General features: G+C 39.0%; 1 protein-coding gene across 6 annotated transcripts in view; it reads right to left on the minus strand.

Moving 5' to 3' along the window:
- The window catches only part of LOC125644823 (sodium channel protein type 2 subunit alpha-like), a 115,024-nt gene extending 111,295 nt beyond the window's left edge, over nt 1–3,729 (minus strand). For all 6 annotated transcript variants that reach the window (XM_075117903.1, XM_075117900.1, XM_075117904.1 and 3 more), the window contains exon 1: nt 3,500–3,729. The gene's annotated coding sequence lies outside the window, so the exon portion shown is untranslated. The remainder of the gene's footprint in view (nt 1–3,499) is intronic.
- Between the last annotated feature and the right edge of the window lie 12,356 nt (nt 3,730–16,085).

A 16,085-nucleotide genomic window follows, 5' to 3' on the forward strand; every position in this document is an offset into this window, starting at 1 on the left:
AAGACAGTTCAAAATTAAGCCAGTTTGTAAAGGCTGCCAATAGACTACTATGCAAGTTGTGGATCACCAGAATGCACCCCAGCCAGTTCTCCCCAGTCACGTTCAAGCACCTTTGCATCCCCTTTGTGTTCCCAGAGCATTGCAAAAGAGACCACAGCATGGGTCAGGAGCTGACCCTCTGAGTTCAACTTTTAGACACAGAAAAAATTGAAGATGGTCATATACTCTTTGTGAAAGTTAATTCCACACTGGTGTTGAGCAATGTCTATGGCTCAAACAAGTAGCATTCTGACTTCAGTTACAAACTAACTGTACAACTAATGGAGATGGAGAGAGGTCCCAAAGTGTTAGCTGGGCACTGCTACATAATACTCAACCCTATTTTTAGATAAAACAGGTACAGTTACTCTGTGGGACTCACCCCCCAGATTAAATTCTCTCTTTACAATTGAAGATTACATAACATTAGGAGATTAGTAAATTCTTTAAGGAAAGACTGCTCAGTCTTCTCAACCACACCCTCCACATACTCTGCATTTGATTATTTTCTAATCTCTTTATATTCTGATACATGCAGCATTAGATGTGAAGACAAGAGTAATATCTGATAATGCTCCGGTATCCATTGCCTTGTTGCAACATGAGCCACCACAGAACACTGAGAGATGATAATTGAATGCATGATTCACAATTTTTACTCTCCTTTAAAAAAAAAAATAAAAACCCTCTATTTGAAAATCAATATTCCATCAGCTCCTTTACAGGTTGGTCTAAGGGAAGCACTAAAAACCGATCTGACAGGAAAAAGTATTGCTTATGTTTCTTACAAAAATAATAATCTAAACTCAAAATTATCTGAAACATTAAGAACCATAGATTTGGAATACTTCTGTTTTCCTATCCCAACTAAACTCCAGCAACTACTCAGTACAAGACATGCAGAGAGCAAACTCCACATAGCACAAGATGAATGGACTTTATTTAGACTTCAACAGTCATTGGGAATCAAGAAATATTTTTAAAAAACCAGGAAAACTTGTAGCAGATATTCTCCCAGCTGAATACCATAACTAACATTTGAGGGGGGAAACCCAAAGCTTTGTTTACCTCACAAATAGATATAAATATTCAATTTCAAAATTTCTATATGGTGCTGTGTACCTACAAACCATCCATTCCGAGGTCTGAATTCACTATCTTTTCCAACTTCTATCGGAAGATCAAGTTGATTTCTTGGAGGCATTCAGGCAGAATAGATTAGAGAGTCTATTAAAAGTATTAAAAAACAAACAAACAGAGGGTTGGAGAGATTTCTAATTGAAAGGTGTCAGTCCAATCTTGACCTGGTCACCCCTTTACTACTGTATGTTTGAACAGGCAAAATCTAAGGGAGAGCTGCAACTCCTCTCCAAAAAGTCCTTGTCAGTACTATATTGAAACTGAAGCAGCCCGGACCCCACCACACCAGTCAGCCAGGAACCCGGACCCCACCACGCAGGCTGGCCTTTAGCACACAGCTGAGCTGTGTGCTAATTGGGCCATGGGTTGAGAACTGCTGGTCTAGATAATGCTTGGTCCTGCCTTGAGTGGAAGGGACTGGACTAGAAGACCTCTTGAGGTCCCTTCCAGTCCTATGGTTCTATGATTCTCCCTAAGGGAAAGGGTAAGTCACACAGTGCCATCAGATGGGCCAGAAGAAATAGAAATATAGAGCAGAATGTCATTAGTACACTGATAAAATGCAACCCACGCTTCGTCACTGATCCCCCAAATGAATGTTAAACTGTAATAGTGACTGAATGGGACTCTTTGAAAAGCCAGAAGACAGAGCCCTGAGGACAGATGACTTATTGTTCAATATTTCCCACAGCAAAAAAAAAAAAAAAAAGGAAGGAAATGAACTGAGTCATTTTGGTGACTCTATCTTCTCCTGCTAGTGACCACTAGAATGTCAACAATATTTCATGGACAACAATATTGAATCTAATTGTTAGATCTAAGAGAATCAATATGGACATATAATTTTGACGATCAAAAGGAAGAAATCATGAACTAACAATATAAGCACATTCTCTATAACATACCCAAACCCAAACCTGAAAACCAAAGTGACTGGGGACAGAGAGAGCAGAGAACTCCAGATATCGTCACGGCTCCTCCACAACCTTCTTTGGACAATCTTTTCTCAAAAATGGAGATTTTGAGAAAGGGCAACAGTTAACTAGATTGTCAGTGTCAAGAAGTGATTTCTTAAATCCTCTCCTTGACAAACCCAAACAAGAAACCACAAACATGTTAAATACTTTAAATCATGTATTTATTTATTTAAATTGTGTTAACACATAGATGCTTCAGCCATACTGAGCTAGGCACTGTGGAAACAAACACTTTGTTCTTCCATATCCTCACTTGCTTCAAGCACAGGCCTCAGAAACTGCTCTATCCAATATCTGGGATCCAGTCGTACTTTACATACCAACCTAAAAGTGCTATTGTATACAAGGAATACAAGGTGAGACCCTGTTTTGTAAGCAGTGTTCCTTATAATTCTGTGTTTTATTGATTTCTACAGCTTGTCTTTGAAAATAATTTCCAAATGAAAGAACATCATAATATTGTTATACACAGATATTTGTAGAAATGCTATTTAAAAATAATCCCATTTATCAAAGTGATTGCTAAGAGATATTTTTCTCCATTTACCCTTAGTGGCTCACTTCTAGAATTATTAATTATAATATTGAATTTAAGCAGCTTAATGGGGAGTAGTAACACAGAAGGGACATAAAAACTCTTGTGATTGCTTTCTTAATAGTCCTTTTAAGAAGTATATACTAAGAAAAGGAATTAATGTTATACACCGTATAATGTCTGCTATATCATGAATAATGTGGCCTCTGCTTTATTAACTGTTGGTAAACTCCTCCTCCCATATAAACACTCATACAACCTGTATTCCAAGAAAAATAATTGTACAGAACAACATTTCCTTAAACACCTTTTAAAACCTAGGAAATTACATTAGGCTTCTTAAAACATCACCTGTCTAAGCTGAGTATAAATTACTTGCATACTGTCTATATCCCTGGATCTCTAGAATTTGACAACCTGATGTTTTTAAATGCTGGGCACCAATATTTTTATTCTTCTTCCTAAAGATCAATATCACTTCCGCTGGGGACATAAAACACTCCAGATGAGTCAATGAAATATATACCTTGATTATAAGAAAATATACAAAAATCAGTTTTTGTAAAGAAGACATTGCAACACAATGTCATATTTATAGTAAGAGGCCAGATGTCAGGTTTTACTCTGTTTAAAAAAAAAAAATCACACCATCACCACAGATAGTCAATTCAAAATGGCTTTGAATTCCCCATTCTTTCTTTTGCTTTACATTAGCAACAAACAGAGGCTGCAATATGATTTTGAAATGTGAAAATGGTTACACTGATCAGATTTGTAATGTGTATAATGAAATGTTTTGTCAGCTTACCTGATGAAAAGAGAACGACAAATTACAGCAAAGCCCAGCATCCAAAAATGATATGAAAATATAATATGCCTCCTCCTGAAATTATCCAGATTTCTGCCCGCAAAGGTTTGCAAATTAATTACAATTTCTGCATTCTCAGTGGAAAAGAAAACACAGAGACCTTTCCAGAATCCTCTTTGCTTCTGCCTCCGCTTCCTGTTCCCAGTCTCACTCTATGGTACCCAACATATATTAGAAAACAGCTTATTAGGAGAGGAGGTGGGGGGGAGAGAAAAGAAAAAGAGGAGGGGGGGAGAGACAGCACCTTACATGGCAGCTCCACCTACTGGCAAAGAGAGTGAATAAATGTAAAGCATCAATTTGTGAAACTTTTTCTTCCAACCTACACTTGACTCAACTCCTACATAACTATGCTCCTCCATGCAAGAAATAAACAAACAAAACAACAAGATAGATGATTGAATACAAGCACAATACTGCCTAATCGTGTTTTAAATTTTTTAATTGTTTTATTTTATTTGAAATAAATGCAATTGTCTAATTTCTTTTCTTAAAGTACTTCATGATATAAAAAGTTATTGCTTCCATAAATGAGAAAAATACAGAAATGAGAAAAATGTAAATAAGACAGTGTGGACACTTGGATAGTCAAACAGATGTGTGTCACCCCTCTTGTTTTCATATTGCCCTTCTGTTTCATAGAATCATAGAATATTAGGGTTGGAAGGGACCTCAGGAGGTCATCTAGTCCAACCCCCTGCTCAAAGCAGGACCAATCCCCAATTTTTGCCCCATATCCCTAAATGGCCCCCTCAAGGATTGAACTCACAACCCTGGGTTTAGCAGGCCAAAGCTCAAACCACTGAGCTTTCACTTGCCTATCTTTTATTTTATGTATCATTTTTATTCTATTTATATATGTACTGTTATTACTAATATTATATACAAGCACAGACACAGAATGATGTGTGAGGGAGTGATCGATCTCTGTCCTAAGTTAGAGGAGCCTCAAGCATGCTCTAACTTACACCCAACTATCTATTCTTCCCATGGGCCATACAGGCAGCTTGAGAATTACCAGGGCATAGAGATGCCTGAGCCACATCCCCTTTCTGCTGGTCACATTCCGTAAACTGGAAGCTAGGAATGATGAGGTAGGAGCTGCTATGACATCTGTAATTCACCCAGAAATTCCCTTGTCCTGGGGGGTATCCTCTAGCACGTCAAGCCAGCATTACAACTGCATCACACCAGCAGAACAGCACAACGCAGCAGGTGCAGAAGCAAGGAACTGGTCCATAATGTTGTCTCCATTATCTATAATCTATACCATCCATATAGACTCCAGTCTAGCACAGCCCTTTAAAATGTCTGTAACTTTAAGTATATGAGTAATCCGATTGATTTCTATTAGACTATTAACATATTCAAAGAGTGTAAGTGCTTACAGGCTTTTTTGAATCAGGGTCATAAAGGCAGACATATTTATTTCTGACAGTGATCCCAAAATAAAGACAGTACCAGTTTCTGTCCCCTTCTCTCTAGAGAAGAGGATGCCCACATAACTTTTATATCTAAAGCCTACAGTTGTGTAGTTTCACAATTAATACTGATTGCCATCTTTCTTGGTATTTGTTTTGCTGTATCGAAAGGCCTGATGCAACAAAGAAATATATGCAGGTAGATCAACTCACCTATGTGGATATCTCATGACTTCACAGGGCTTTGCACTGGCACAAGGGTTTGCCTGCATGCATCTTGCTGCATAGGTCCTAAGGAAGCAATTCCTGATGTCCTTATCCAGGCAAGTCTCTCATTAATTTCAATGTGACTCCTAGGGTCTGAGTATGTAGCAGTAGCCCAGACTGAGGTGAGGTGGGGTTAGAGGGTGAGAGTTCCCCTGGGTGGGGAGACTCAGAACCTGAGAGTGTGGGGGTACTGCTAGGGGGGCAGCACCCCAGAGAAAGGGGCACTGGGTCCTGGGAGGGACACGGGGGCCAGCGGTAAAGTGGATCACCGGCCTGCAGAGGGCGCTCCGGTGGCTGGACGAGCTAATTCCCGACGACTACCAGCAGGAGGTGCCACGGGGTGAGTCTGAACCTTTACAGATGACAACCCACATCTGTCAGTTGACTACTTTCTGAAACTGCGTACCTACATTAGTAAGGCAGTGTATGTGCTTGTGTATTGCTATAAAGATTGTCACAAAGTTACAGTGTGTGCCCTTGTTTTGTAACAGGTTCTAATCAAAATTATTGTAAAATTACTGTTAACTAAGATTGTTTAACATTATATGTCTACCATAGGTAAAAGTTTCATACTGCCTTTTTCAAGGTCTAGATGCATACAGACATAAAACAGACCATATGTACAAGGGTCTCGAACTGCACTCATTCTATACAGTCTGTCAAAAATGTATGGGTTTATGTTAGTTAGGAATGCTAGTCAGATCCTGGGGCTAATATAATTTGTGGGATTTTTGTTTTCTTCCTCTATTACATTAGAGCCCTCACCACCCCTGCCCCAACAGCCTGCCCCATCCCTAATCCCCCTCCCACCCTCCTAACCCCTTGGTCCCAGCCCAGAGCACCCTCCTGCACCCCGAATCCCTCATCGCTGGCACCACCCCAGAGCCCTCACCTGCACCCCAACCCGGAGTCCCCTCCCACACTCTGAACTCCTCATTTCTGGCTCCACCCCCATTTGGAGCCCTCACTCTCTCCTGCAACCCTATCCCCAATTTCTTGAGCATTCATGGCCCCCCATACAATTTCCATACCCCAGTGTGGCCCTCGGGCCAAAAAGTTTTCCCACTCCTGCTCTACAAGCAGCTCTTCTCTGAGATCTTTGCTACTTACCAATATTAAATCTAAAATGGCATCACCTCTTGATAGTTCAGTAACTATTTAGTGAAGAAATCTGTTGACTAGCACATCCAGGAATATCTGGGCCCTATCATTAATAGCAGCATTTGTCCTCCAATCTATATCTGGGAAGTTGAAGTCTCCCATAATCACACAATTCTTAGTCGTGTTTATTTAATTAAAAATATTAAAGAGATTTCTGCCAATATCCAAGTCGGATCTTGGGTGGCTGTAACAGACCCCCAAGCAGTATATCAGTGGAGCCTCTGTTACCTTTCTACACTACTAGTTGCCATTGTTAAGGATATTCAGTAAAACTAAATTCAACTCTCAAGATCTTTTCTTTAGTTAAGCAATCAAAATTAAAAGAATCCTAGGAAAGCTGGTGTGGATAATCAATTGAGCAGTTGCATAACTAAGGTTTTATACCTATCTTTCTTACACTGGATAATTTTCCTTTAGTTTCTTTTATGAACATCTAATGCACAGTTATGGACAGAAATACATTGCCAAATCCTTGCAGATCATCAATCTTAAGAACATAAGAATGGCCATATTGGGTCAAACCAATGGTCCATCTAGCCCAGTATCCTGTCTTCTGACAGTGGCAAACTTGTATTTAAAGACAACAGCCTATGTAGCACAGACTCCCTGGACTCCTTAAACCCCTTTTTTTAATCTTTTCCCTCTATCTTACTGAATATTCTGCTCAGAGCATCTGAAAGAAATGCATCTTATCCAATTTCTACTGGTTTAATCCAAATTAAACATTGATTGGTAGGATATCTTTATTAGCATTCTTTTGCTACCTTTGGTTTGTCTCCTTTTTTTCTTTCGTTCATAAATGTTGGTATTTTATAAATCTTGTCTCACTGTTACCGTTATAAAGTCACATGGCAAGGGGGTTGGTTTGGTGACCTAGGGATAACAATCTACACTACCATTTGAGAATCCTGTTTTTTTTTATTCTTAGCACAGTCATTAAGGTTGGTAAAACCACAGTGTTGTGAAGGCAACACACTCAGTGAAGTATCCCCTTTGACATATTAAGAAAGGTCAATGACTGTCTTGAAAAAAGAAAAGGAGTACTTGTGGCACCTTAGAGACTAACCAATTTATTTGAGCATGAGCTTTCGTGAGCTACAGCTCACTTCATGAAGTGAGCTGTAGCTCACGAAAGCTCATGCTCAAATAAATTGGTTAGTCTCTAAGGTGCCACAAGTACTCCTTTTCTTTTTGCGAATACAGACTAACACGGCTGTTCCTCTGAAACCTGTCTTGAAAAAGAAATTCAACCAATTTTCCTCATTGGAAAATTGGAGGCAGTTCATGCAGAATCTTCAAGTTCTGGGGAGAAGGTAAATCAGAAATTTAGCAGACTGCTAAGGGCTATAACATGATTGCAACGGACCTGTTGGGATAAAAAAAAAGGCTATAAAATATATCTCCTTCTCATACCCTTCTGTACTAGTAATCCAAACATCAGTAAATATTACAATAATTTAAGTGTAAGGATTTAATAGGAACCTCAAACCCCAGCCTGCTACTATAATTTAATTGGTCACTGAGCATGGTGTTTGAAAAGTTACATCCTTCAAGGCATATACAGTATAAATATCACAATATTGTTGTTGTTATTTAGGCTCACATTACTCTTTACTTTTACTAATTGTCAACTTTTAAAATAATCCAAAATTATTTCAGTAATCATGTTATTAAATACCAGCTATACCCTTACTGTCCTTCTATAGAAATGGTGTCGAGAGATAAGTGGCCTAATACTGATATCAGTCACAGTGTAATTCTATTGACTAAAGTGGGGTTACCCTGGGTTTTCACTAGGAAAGAGTAAGAATCAGGCTCAAAGACTTTAATTAAACTAAAAACAGTGTGCTTAAGTGCTGAACTCCAATTCAGACTTTACACTTATTCAGGTAGCCTAGAATAACAGCAATAAAACTATAGAAGTTTGAACTGTGTTCTAATTGCTTCATTCTCCCTCAGAATACTATAGATGCCTAGTGATATTTTCCTACGTTCATTTAGTTATCAGAAAGATGGCAACAGTAGAAAACTTAAATAAGAGCCATCAATAGGCCCTAGGTCATGTCAGCCTAGTCTTCAGCTTTTACTTTAATCGGCCTATTCTGTGCACCCAGTAATACCGATCCTTTTTACAATCCAATCTCTCCCATGTTAACCACGTTTCATGATAATTTAATGAGACTTTGTAGTAGGAGAAATCTGTGCCTTCTTTGTCATATTTCACAAAATAAAATGTAAATGCATCAGATTCCTTTGACCCCCCCCCCGAATCATAAGGTGAAGTAATCACTATCCATTGTGACATCTGAGAATGCTGAGTTATTCAAAACAATCACTGCTTATAGTGGGTATACCAAATTCACTATAACTATAAATATATAATATAAATAAAATAACTTAGAAATTGTTATACCAGGTCAGACCAATGGTCCGTCTAGTCCAGTATTCTGTTTCTAGCAATGTTGTGATGGGGCAGCTGCCCCTCACTGGCAGAAAAGAGGTTAAAAGCAGCCCTAGGGAGGTTGCTCCAGAGGCAGCCAATCAGGGCCAAGCAGGCCCATGTAAAAAGGCTGCTGCAGGGCAGAGGAAGGCAGTTCTCTGCTGAGAGCCCATGGAGGAAGGAGTGTCTCTCTGGAGGGATGAGAGAACTGCCAGCACCCTGGACAGAGTAGTCCTGTGAGCAGGAACCAGGGGAGCAAGAGACAACTCCTGGCTAGATGCTGGGGTTTGCAGGCTGAGGTAAGGGCAAAGAGGATGCTGGGGCCATGAGGAAATGGCCAGACAATTTGCTGTAGTAGCCAATAAGGGAAGTGGCTGAACAGTGGACTGCAGGTCTCCTGGAAGGGGGGAGCACAGTGTGGCACGGCCAGAGGGCTGTGTCACTGAAGATGATGCCTTGGTCTTTGGAGAAATGTGGGTCCCAGAGCAGGTGTGATGGTGGTGAGGCACCACCTGAAGAGGGTATGCTAACATGCAGAGCTAATTCCCAGAACAGCCAGCAGGAGGTGCCAGAGTGATGAGTGCACCCCATTTTAAGTAGCCAGTATCAGATGCTTCAGTACTGGAAGAAATGCAGTGATAGATAATTATGGGATAACCTGTCCACAGAAGAAGGTTCTTTCTAATCCTTTCAGTTAATGGTTATCTTATGCCCTGAAGCATAAGATTTATATCCCTTATAACATTTTTATCCTGCCTAATCCAACTAGATATATTCTCATTATCCAACATGAAGTCTATTTAGGAATACTATAATAGTGTTTCAAAAGGTAACAAATTTAAAATTGATCAAAGGAAACACTTTTTTGCACATTCTATAATTTACCTGTAGAACTCATTGCTAGATCTCACTAAGGCCAAGAGTTTATAGTAGGAGTCCAAAAAAAGGATTAGACATTTTATATGCTTAATAAGAAAGACTGGGAGGAGGGATGGTCTTATGGTTCAGGCACTGGACCATGACTCGGACAAGCTGGGTTCAATTCATTGCTCTGTTGCAGACTTCTTGTGTGACTTAGGGCAAATCATGTACTTCTATTCTTCATCTGTGAAATGGCAATGATAATACTTCCAGGGTATACTGTGAGGGTACATTCATTAGTGTTAGTCACTCATACTGTGGAGATGGAAGTCATAGATGTATCGTTGTTTATATTTTCATAGCATTCACCCTATTGTGCTAGGCACTGTACAAATGTTGAAAGAAGACCGTCCAGGTCCCAAAGAATTTACCATCTAAAAGACAAGACAGACAAATAGAAACAAACAACAAGCGAACAATTTGCAAAATACTATGTAATTTAAGACAAAGAATTTAAGAAATGAACAAATGAAGCAAACAATGCAATAGCAACAATTGCAGTAGTACTCTCAGAGCTAGTCACAGAATCTAATAATCCTCTCCCAGGACACTTATAAACAAATAGGTTCCATTCATATGCTTCCATTTCATTTATTACCACTGAATCATGCAGTTTAATTGGTCAGATTAACAGTAATAATCACTTGGATGGAGATGTTTTGTTAAGCAGACCTCAAGTTACAATTTATTTATTTGTAAAGTATCTTAAAGCTGTGATGGCTAGAAAAGGAATTGCTCTGCTCACTCAAGCATGCTTGCAGAGCTAGTTTCTATTAGCCATGCTGTGAGATGCAGAGAAATTTCTAACAGTTATCTGCATAGAAAATAGTATCTTTACCATTAAATCTTGCATAAGTACTTCTCCAAAAGAGAGAGAATGAATACTTGAACACTACTAATCACCTCTGGTCTGAAAAGAAAAATGACCTTTCCTTGGCCCGCCTTTAGCCATGAATAATATGGATATAGAAAATGTTAATTGCCTTGAGTAGCTTTTTCATGAGAAACATTAATGCGTACTTAATGCATTGTCCTGTATTGTAAGAAGGAAAGGTGTAGAAGCAGATGAGTAGCTAAAAGTGTTAAAACCCCAGAATACAAAGATACATCTTTAAAACAGCATCTTAAAAATAAAGTGCATTTTTAGCTCTGGCACTGAAATACGTGTGGTGTATGTGCTTGATTGTCTAGCCGACCTTGATCTGTAAGGACAGAATCAAACTATTTGTACAGTGCATATGAGACAAGACTGGCACTAGTATGTAGTGCTTCATCATGGAAGTCTAAGTAGAAGCAAATACAATCTGCTGTTGCTGGGCAAGGTAGGAGTTCCCATTCTGAAGAGGGAAGCAACAAGGGGATTATTCAGCAAATCTACACCATCTTTTTTTGCTCTATATTCACTGCATCAGCATGACAGGGAAACTAAAAGTGGCATCAACAATTCAAGCATTAGGTAGCCAAGAATGGAGTAACTGGCTTTTAGATTTTGAAAATATAGAAATTTAGATTAGAAAATATTGTGATTAGAAAATATTCCAGGCAATAGTTTTTCTTTAACCAACACAAGTTTTCTTTTTTTCCTCCCATTTTATCTTAAGGTTGAAGTGAAATACTGGCCAATGTGTTGTAAACTTGGACATAGGCTAATGCACACTGCAAACAACTATTTTTTGGTACCAGGGAAGAGTAATTTAAAAAAAAAAGTTGTGATAGCTGACATGTAGCAGAGACGGCCAGCATAATTTCCACTGCTGGTTTGGGATACAGGGACTTTGGCATGATCATCCATCAGGCATGCTACCCTTCTGGCTTTGCTTCCTGCATGGACATGAGGGAGGGTGGATTGCTAGATCTTCCCAATCCTGCTTACTCTTTCCTGCCAGAGGGAGTGGAATGGGGGTAAACCCCCCTGGCCTAGGTTGCATATTGCTTAAGAGAACCAGCCTCTTAAATCATACCTGGTTCCTTTCCTGCCCAGGGAAGACAGCTGAGGTGACCCCCCCACCCAGACAGGACTGTCAGGGCAACAGTATTGCCCACTGAGCCAGACAAGTGAGACACTCAGTAAGAAGAGGGAGCAGAAAACAGAGACCTTAACTTTTGCCTCTGGCTTTTCTCAGCCTATCTCCCTCTCTGTAGACCAGAGGGGCAGCAGCCATCACAGATGCCTCGGAAGGGGAAGAGGAGCTCAGGGGATAATCTCCCCAATAATTAAGCAGCACTCTGGGATGCAGCTGGGAATCAGACACACTGTTGAACTGAATTGTTAGTCAAACTATTTGAAATAAAATCTGACATTTCCCTCAGAAAAGCTCTGCAACAGGCAAATCTGCTTGAGCAACCAGCCACTGTGGAAGGAAAAAAACTGGTGGGAACTTTAAGAACATTTCCCTGTTGCCAGTGACTGACCAGTCTGGTTCTGTCTCCACACTGCAGACACGCTGGAGTACCATTGTAGCAGATCTGTGAACCTTATTGCATGAAGAAAGCAGATTTTCAAGTAAGTATACATTTTCCTTTTCGTTTAGTAAATTGTACCAATGGTTAACTACCTCGCTGTTAAAATTTTTCACTATTTCCACTTTGAATTTGTCTAGCTTCAACGAAAGATTAGTGTGTCTGTTTGGGAAACAGAGCAGGGAGGATGCCTTTGGGGAAAATAAAGCTGCACATCCAGAATCATAGTATTATGGTAGATCCCAAACTAGGGAAGTTTTGGTTTACTCTTGTGTTAGTGTGCTATAAACACCATGCCTTCAGGAGAAGACCTTGCTAACTGGAACTGTGGCTTTTTTGTTTTTTTCTATGAGTTATTCCATCAAGTTATACTCCTTTCATCAGCTGATTTGTCTCTGCTCAATTCGTATGGACACCCTCCAATAAATCCCAGTATATTGTGTTCAGTAACATTTACATTCTTTTCTTTCATAAAAATACCACATTTTACATTTGCAAAAAGCACATTCAATGGCTTGTTGCTAATAGCTCTGTCCCGTCCATGAGCTAGGCACATTGTTTGTTTTTGTTGCCCACAACTGCTGTCAGCTCAGGATTGAAGAGCTGAATTTGGCTCTAGCTCTTGAAACACTCACATGAAAATGCCTTACACACCAGCTAGTCCACTTAACCAACATAAGCAAAATGTTTCAACCCCAATATAAAAGAGGCACTATGGCTAGATTCCCCACACATGCTGATCTATTCATCACATATGGGGAGATGGGGGCAGGTGGCTAAAAGTAACTTTAAGCTGCTGGGCAACAGTTCATTCCAACATGTAAGTGAGACCAGTCTGACAGGTGCTGGATGCCAACAAGGGACCAGATCAGCCAGGGACACACATGCCCTGACCACATCCCTACAGCAGAGGGCAGAAGGGGGATGGTGTAGGACTTACTATGGCAGTTATATAACCCAAGGATTCCCCTAGACAGGAGGAATTTCCCCAGTGGCTGAATACTCTAGCTTTGGGATTACTTTGTACTGGTGGAGAGGCACAAAGCAGCCCTAGCACTCCAGAGAATCAGGTCTAGGGTTTCAGTATTTGTTTATGGGCTTGGACAGGTGCACACTTGAAAAAAGATAAAGGTTCTGAATGCTGTAAGTTATTTGAAGCGTGTAAAAGGCAAGTGCAGACAAATCCACTGACTATAGAAGCTAGAGGCATACTGCTCCTTACACTTGATGATCTGTGTATAGGCTTGACAATATATTCAGTGGATAATGGTATTTGTTTTTAAAATTTGCTATTTATCAATTTGAATTTTCAGAGTTGGAGGAAACAGGGTCTCAGGCAATTTAATAGTTGACACTGAGATTCAAAATTTAAAGCTGTTAACACAAATTGCCAACATTACATGTCAAAATATACAAAGTAAATATTTTTAAATCCACAAACCATACCTCTTTTTCCATGGTAGCTGGAGTCTGACCTTTTGCTCCATCTCTTTTGGGTAAATGTTTTTGCATGATTTAATAGGTTATTTTATATGTAGATGACTGTTAGCCATGCTCTGAGATGCAAAGAGATATTTCTAGTGTATACTAGTTCTACCAGCATGCTTGAATGAGCAGAAAGATTCTTCTAGCTATCCCAAATTCAAGACACTTAATCAATAAGAATCAGAAAATAATTTGTTCAAAGGACATTTTCATCCAAACTGATTACTATTAATCTGGTAAATTAAATCATGAAAACTCAATTGCTTGCAGGTGTTCTGGGGAGAGCATTATTAGATTTAGTATTAGCTAACAAATTTTAGTACATCTCTCAAAGCTATCACAATGCCTTTTGCCTCTCCCCTTCTAGCAGAGCTGTTTTGTTTTTATTTTCTCACATTATTTGGTTGTTGTAACTTGGAAAGTGTGTAGCCATTATGAAATGAAGTTTGTTGCCCATATGTAAAGTTTTTAAAAGACTGCATATTTGTGGAAATTACTTGTGTTTTTATCATGTCAGGTTTCAGAGTAGCAGCCGTGTTAGTCTGTAGTCGCAAAAAGAAAAAGGAGTACTTGTGGCACCTTAGACTAACAAATTTATTTGAGCATAAGCATCCGATGAAGTGAGCTGTAGCTCACGAAAGCTTATGCTCAAATAAATTTGTTAGTCTCTAAGGTGCCACAAGTACTCCTTTTCTTTTTATGATGTCAGTTTGTAGTTTCCAAAATTGTATCATGCTCTTCACAGAACACAAACACATGATTACTTTCTGAAAGAGATTCCACTGTAAATGTCATCTGACATAAATGCAAGTGACAAAGCAGGAAAGTGCACAGAAGGATGAGGGTTACAGAATTTCAATAATGCAGTTACACAGCTTAGGTTTGGTGTGCTGGTCCAGTGTTTTGTTTTGGTTTTTTTAAAGTTGTGAAACAACTATTGACTCACTTATTGTGGGCTTTGGGGAAGAGTTGAGTTTTCAGGATGGGTTTAAATGAGGTATGGTGGACCAAGTAAGGAGGGCATTCCACATGTAGACAAAGACTTCAACATGACTTCAGCACTTAAGGGCTTCCCTGAATAGGGATGGATTAAAACAAATACTGGCATAATTTTTGCATTTTTTTAAAAGAAGGGTATATATTTTACTTCCATCACACTCATAAAACAGCTAAAATATTTGCACCAAAGTCATGGATACATTGTCAGTCTCGGATCACTCCATTGACACAAAGCAGCCACAAAACTAGCTTAAAGATTTTCATCATTTGAGTGGTACAAGGCAGTCAGAACATGCCATCAGATCTGTAGTTTGCATTTAGGCAGAGACCAATGCTAGAAAATTTCAACTAAAGTGAAAATTTCATAAATGGGCAAGAGAAAGACCAAAAGAAATTATATACTGCTGTTCCCACGTCAATAAATGCATTCATTTATAAATGTGTCTTCGGTGAGTCTTTTCCATCTCTAACTTCTCTTAAGTTTTTAAGAATTGATTAAACTTGTCTTATTGTTGCTTTCAAAGAAAGCTAATAGATTTTTACCCACTTTGTGAAATAGGCTAGATGGGTATTGAATCCCTATTATAGATTTCAATGAAATATAGCTTGTGTGAAAGTGATTATTTTGTGAAAACTGCGGTCAATAACTGACTTAATTAGAATATAGACATCCTCTAGCTTCTAATAACATAGGCCTAAAGCATCAGTCTTGGATTTGTTTATTCTGGTTTAGCTATCTAGACCTGAAGAAAAAATTGTACTTAATGTGACAAACACAATGTACTTGGAAGCATTTCTTGCATTAAAGTCCTCTGTGGAAGCAGAGCTGTAGTTCAGCACCTAGGACAGCACTCCTTATAAATAAGGAAGTAAACTACTAAAGATAAAAGGAACTCTCCCTTTTTTTAGGTGCAGCCATAAAAATTAATTCCAGAAGACTGCAGGGATATTTTTAGAATTCTTTAATGGTGATACACTGTACAGTTATAAAATGGCTAAAGAATGCTGGACAAAATTATCTTTAGTTTCCTATCTTCGGTATCATAAACATACTCATAACCTTTCCCTTTTTTATAAATTTAACAATAGCAACAAAACACTTCCTGAACTACATTTCAGGGTGATGACAGTATTCTTTCATGTAACAAAGGAGGAAAGTGAAATCTAATCTGCCAACAAAAAAATCTTACATGAACTGAAAACTGTCAAGGGTAAGTGATGGGGATGAAGAAATGGCCTTATTCTGCTATCTTCACCCACAGGCATGGTCTCCTGGCTGTTCATGGAATGCATTATGTATACATGTTGCTGAATTGAATGGCAACTCTCTATCTCCAAAGATGACAATGCAACCCCAAAGCAGTTCAGTTAC

The sequence above is a fragment of the Caretta caretta genome, chromosome 11 (assembly GCF_965140235.1).
Source record: "Caretta caretta isolate rCarCar2 chromosome 11, rCarCar1.hap1, whole genome shotgun sequence".
Taxonomy (NCBI): Eukaryota; Metazoa; Chordata; order Testudines; family Cheloniidae; genus Caretta; species Caretta caretta.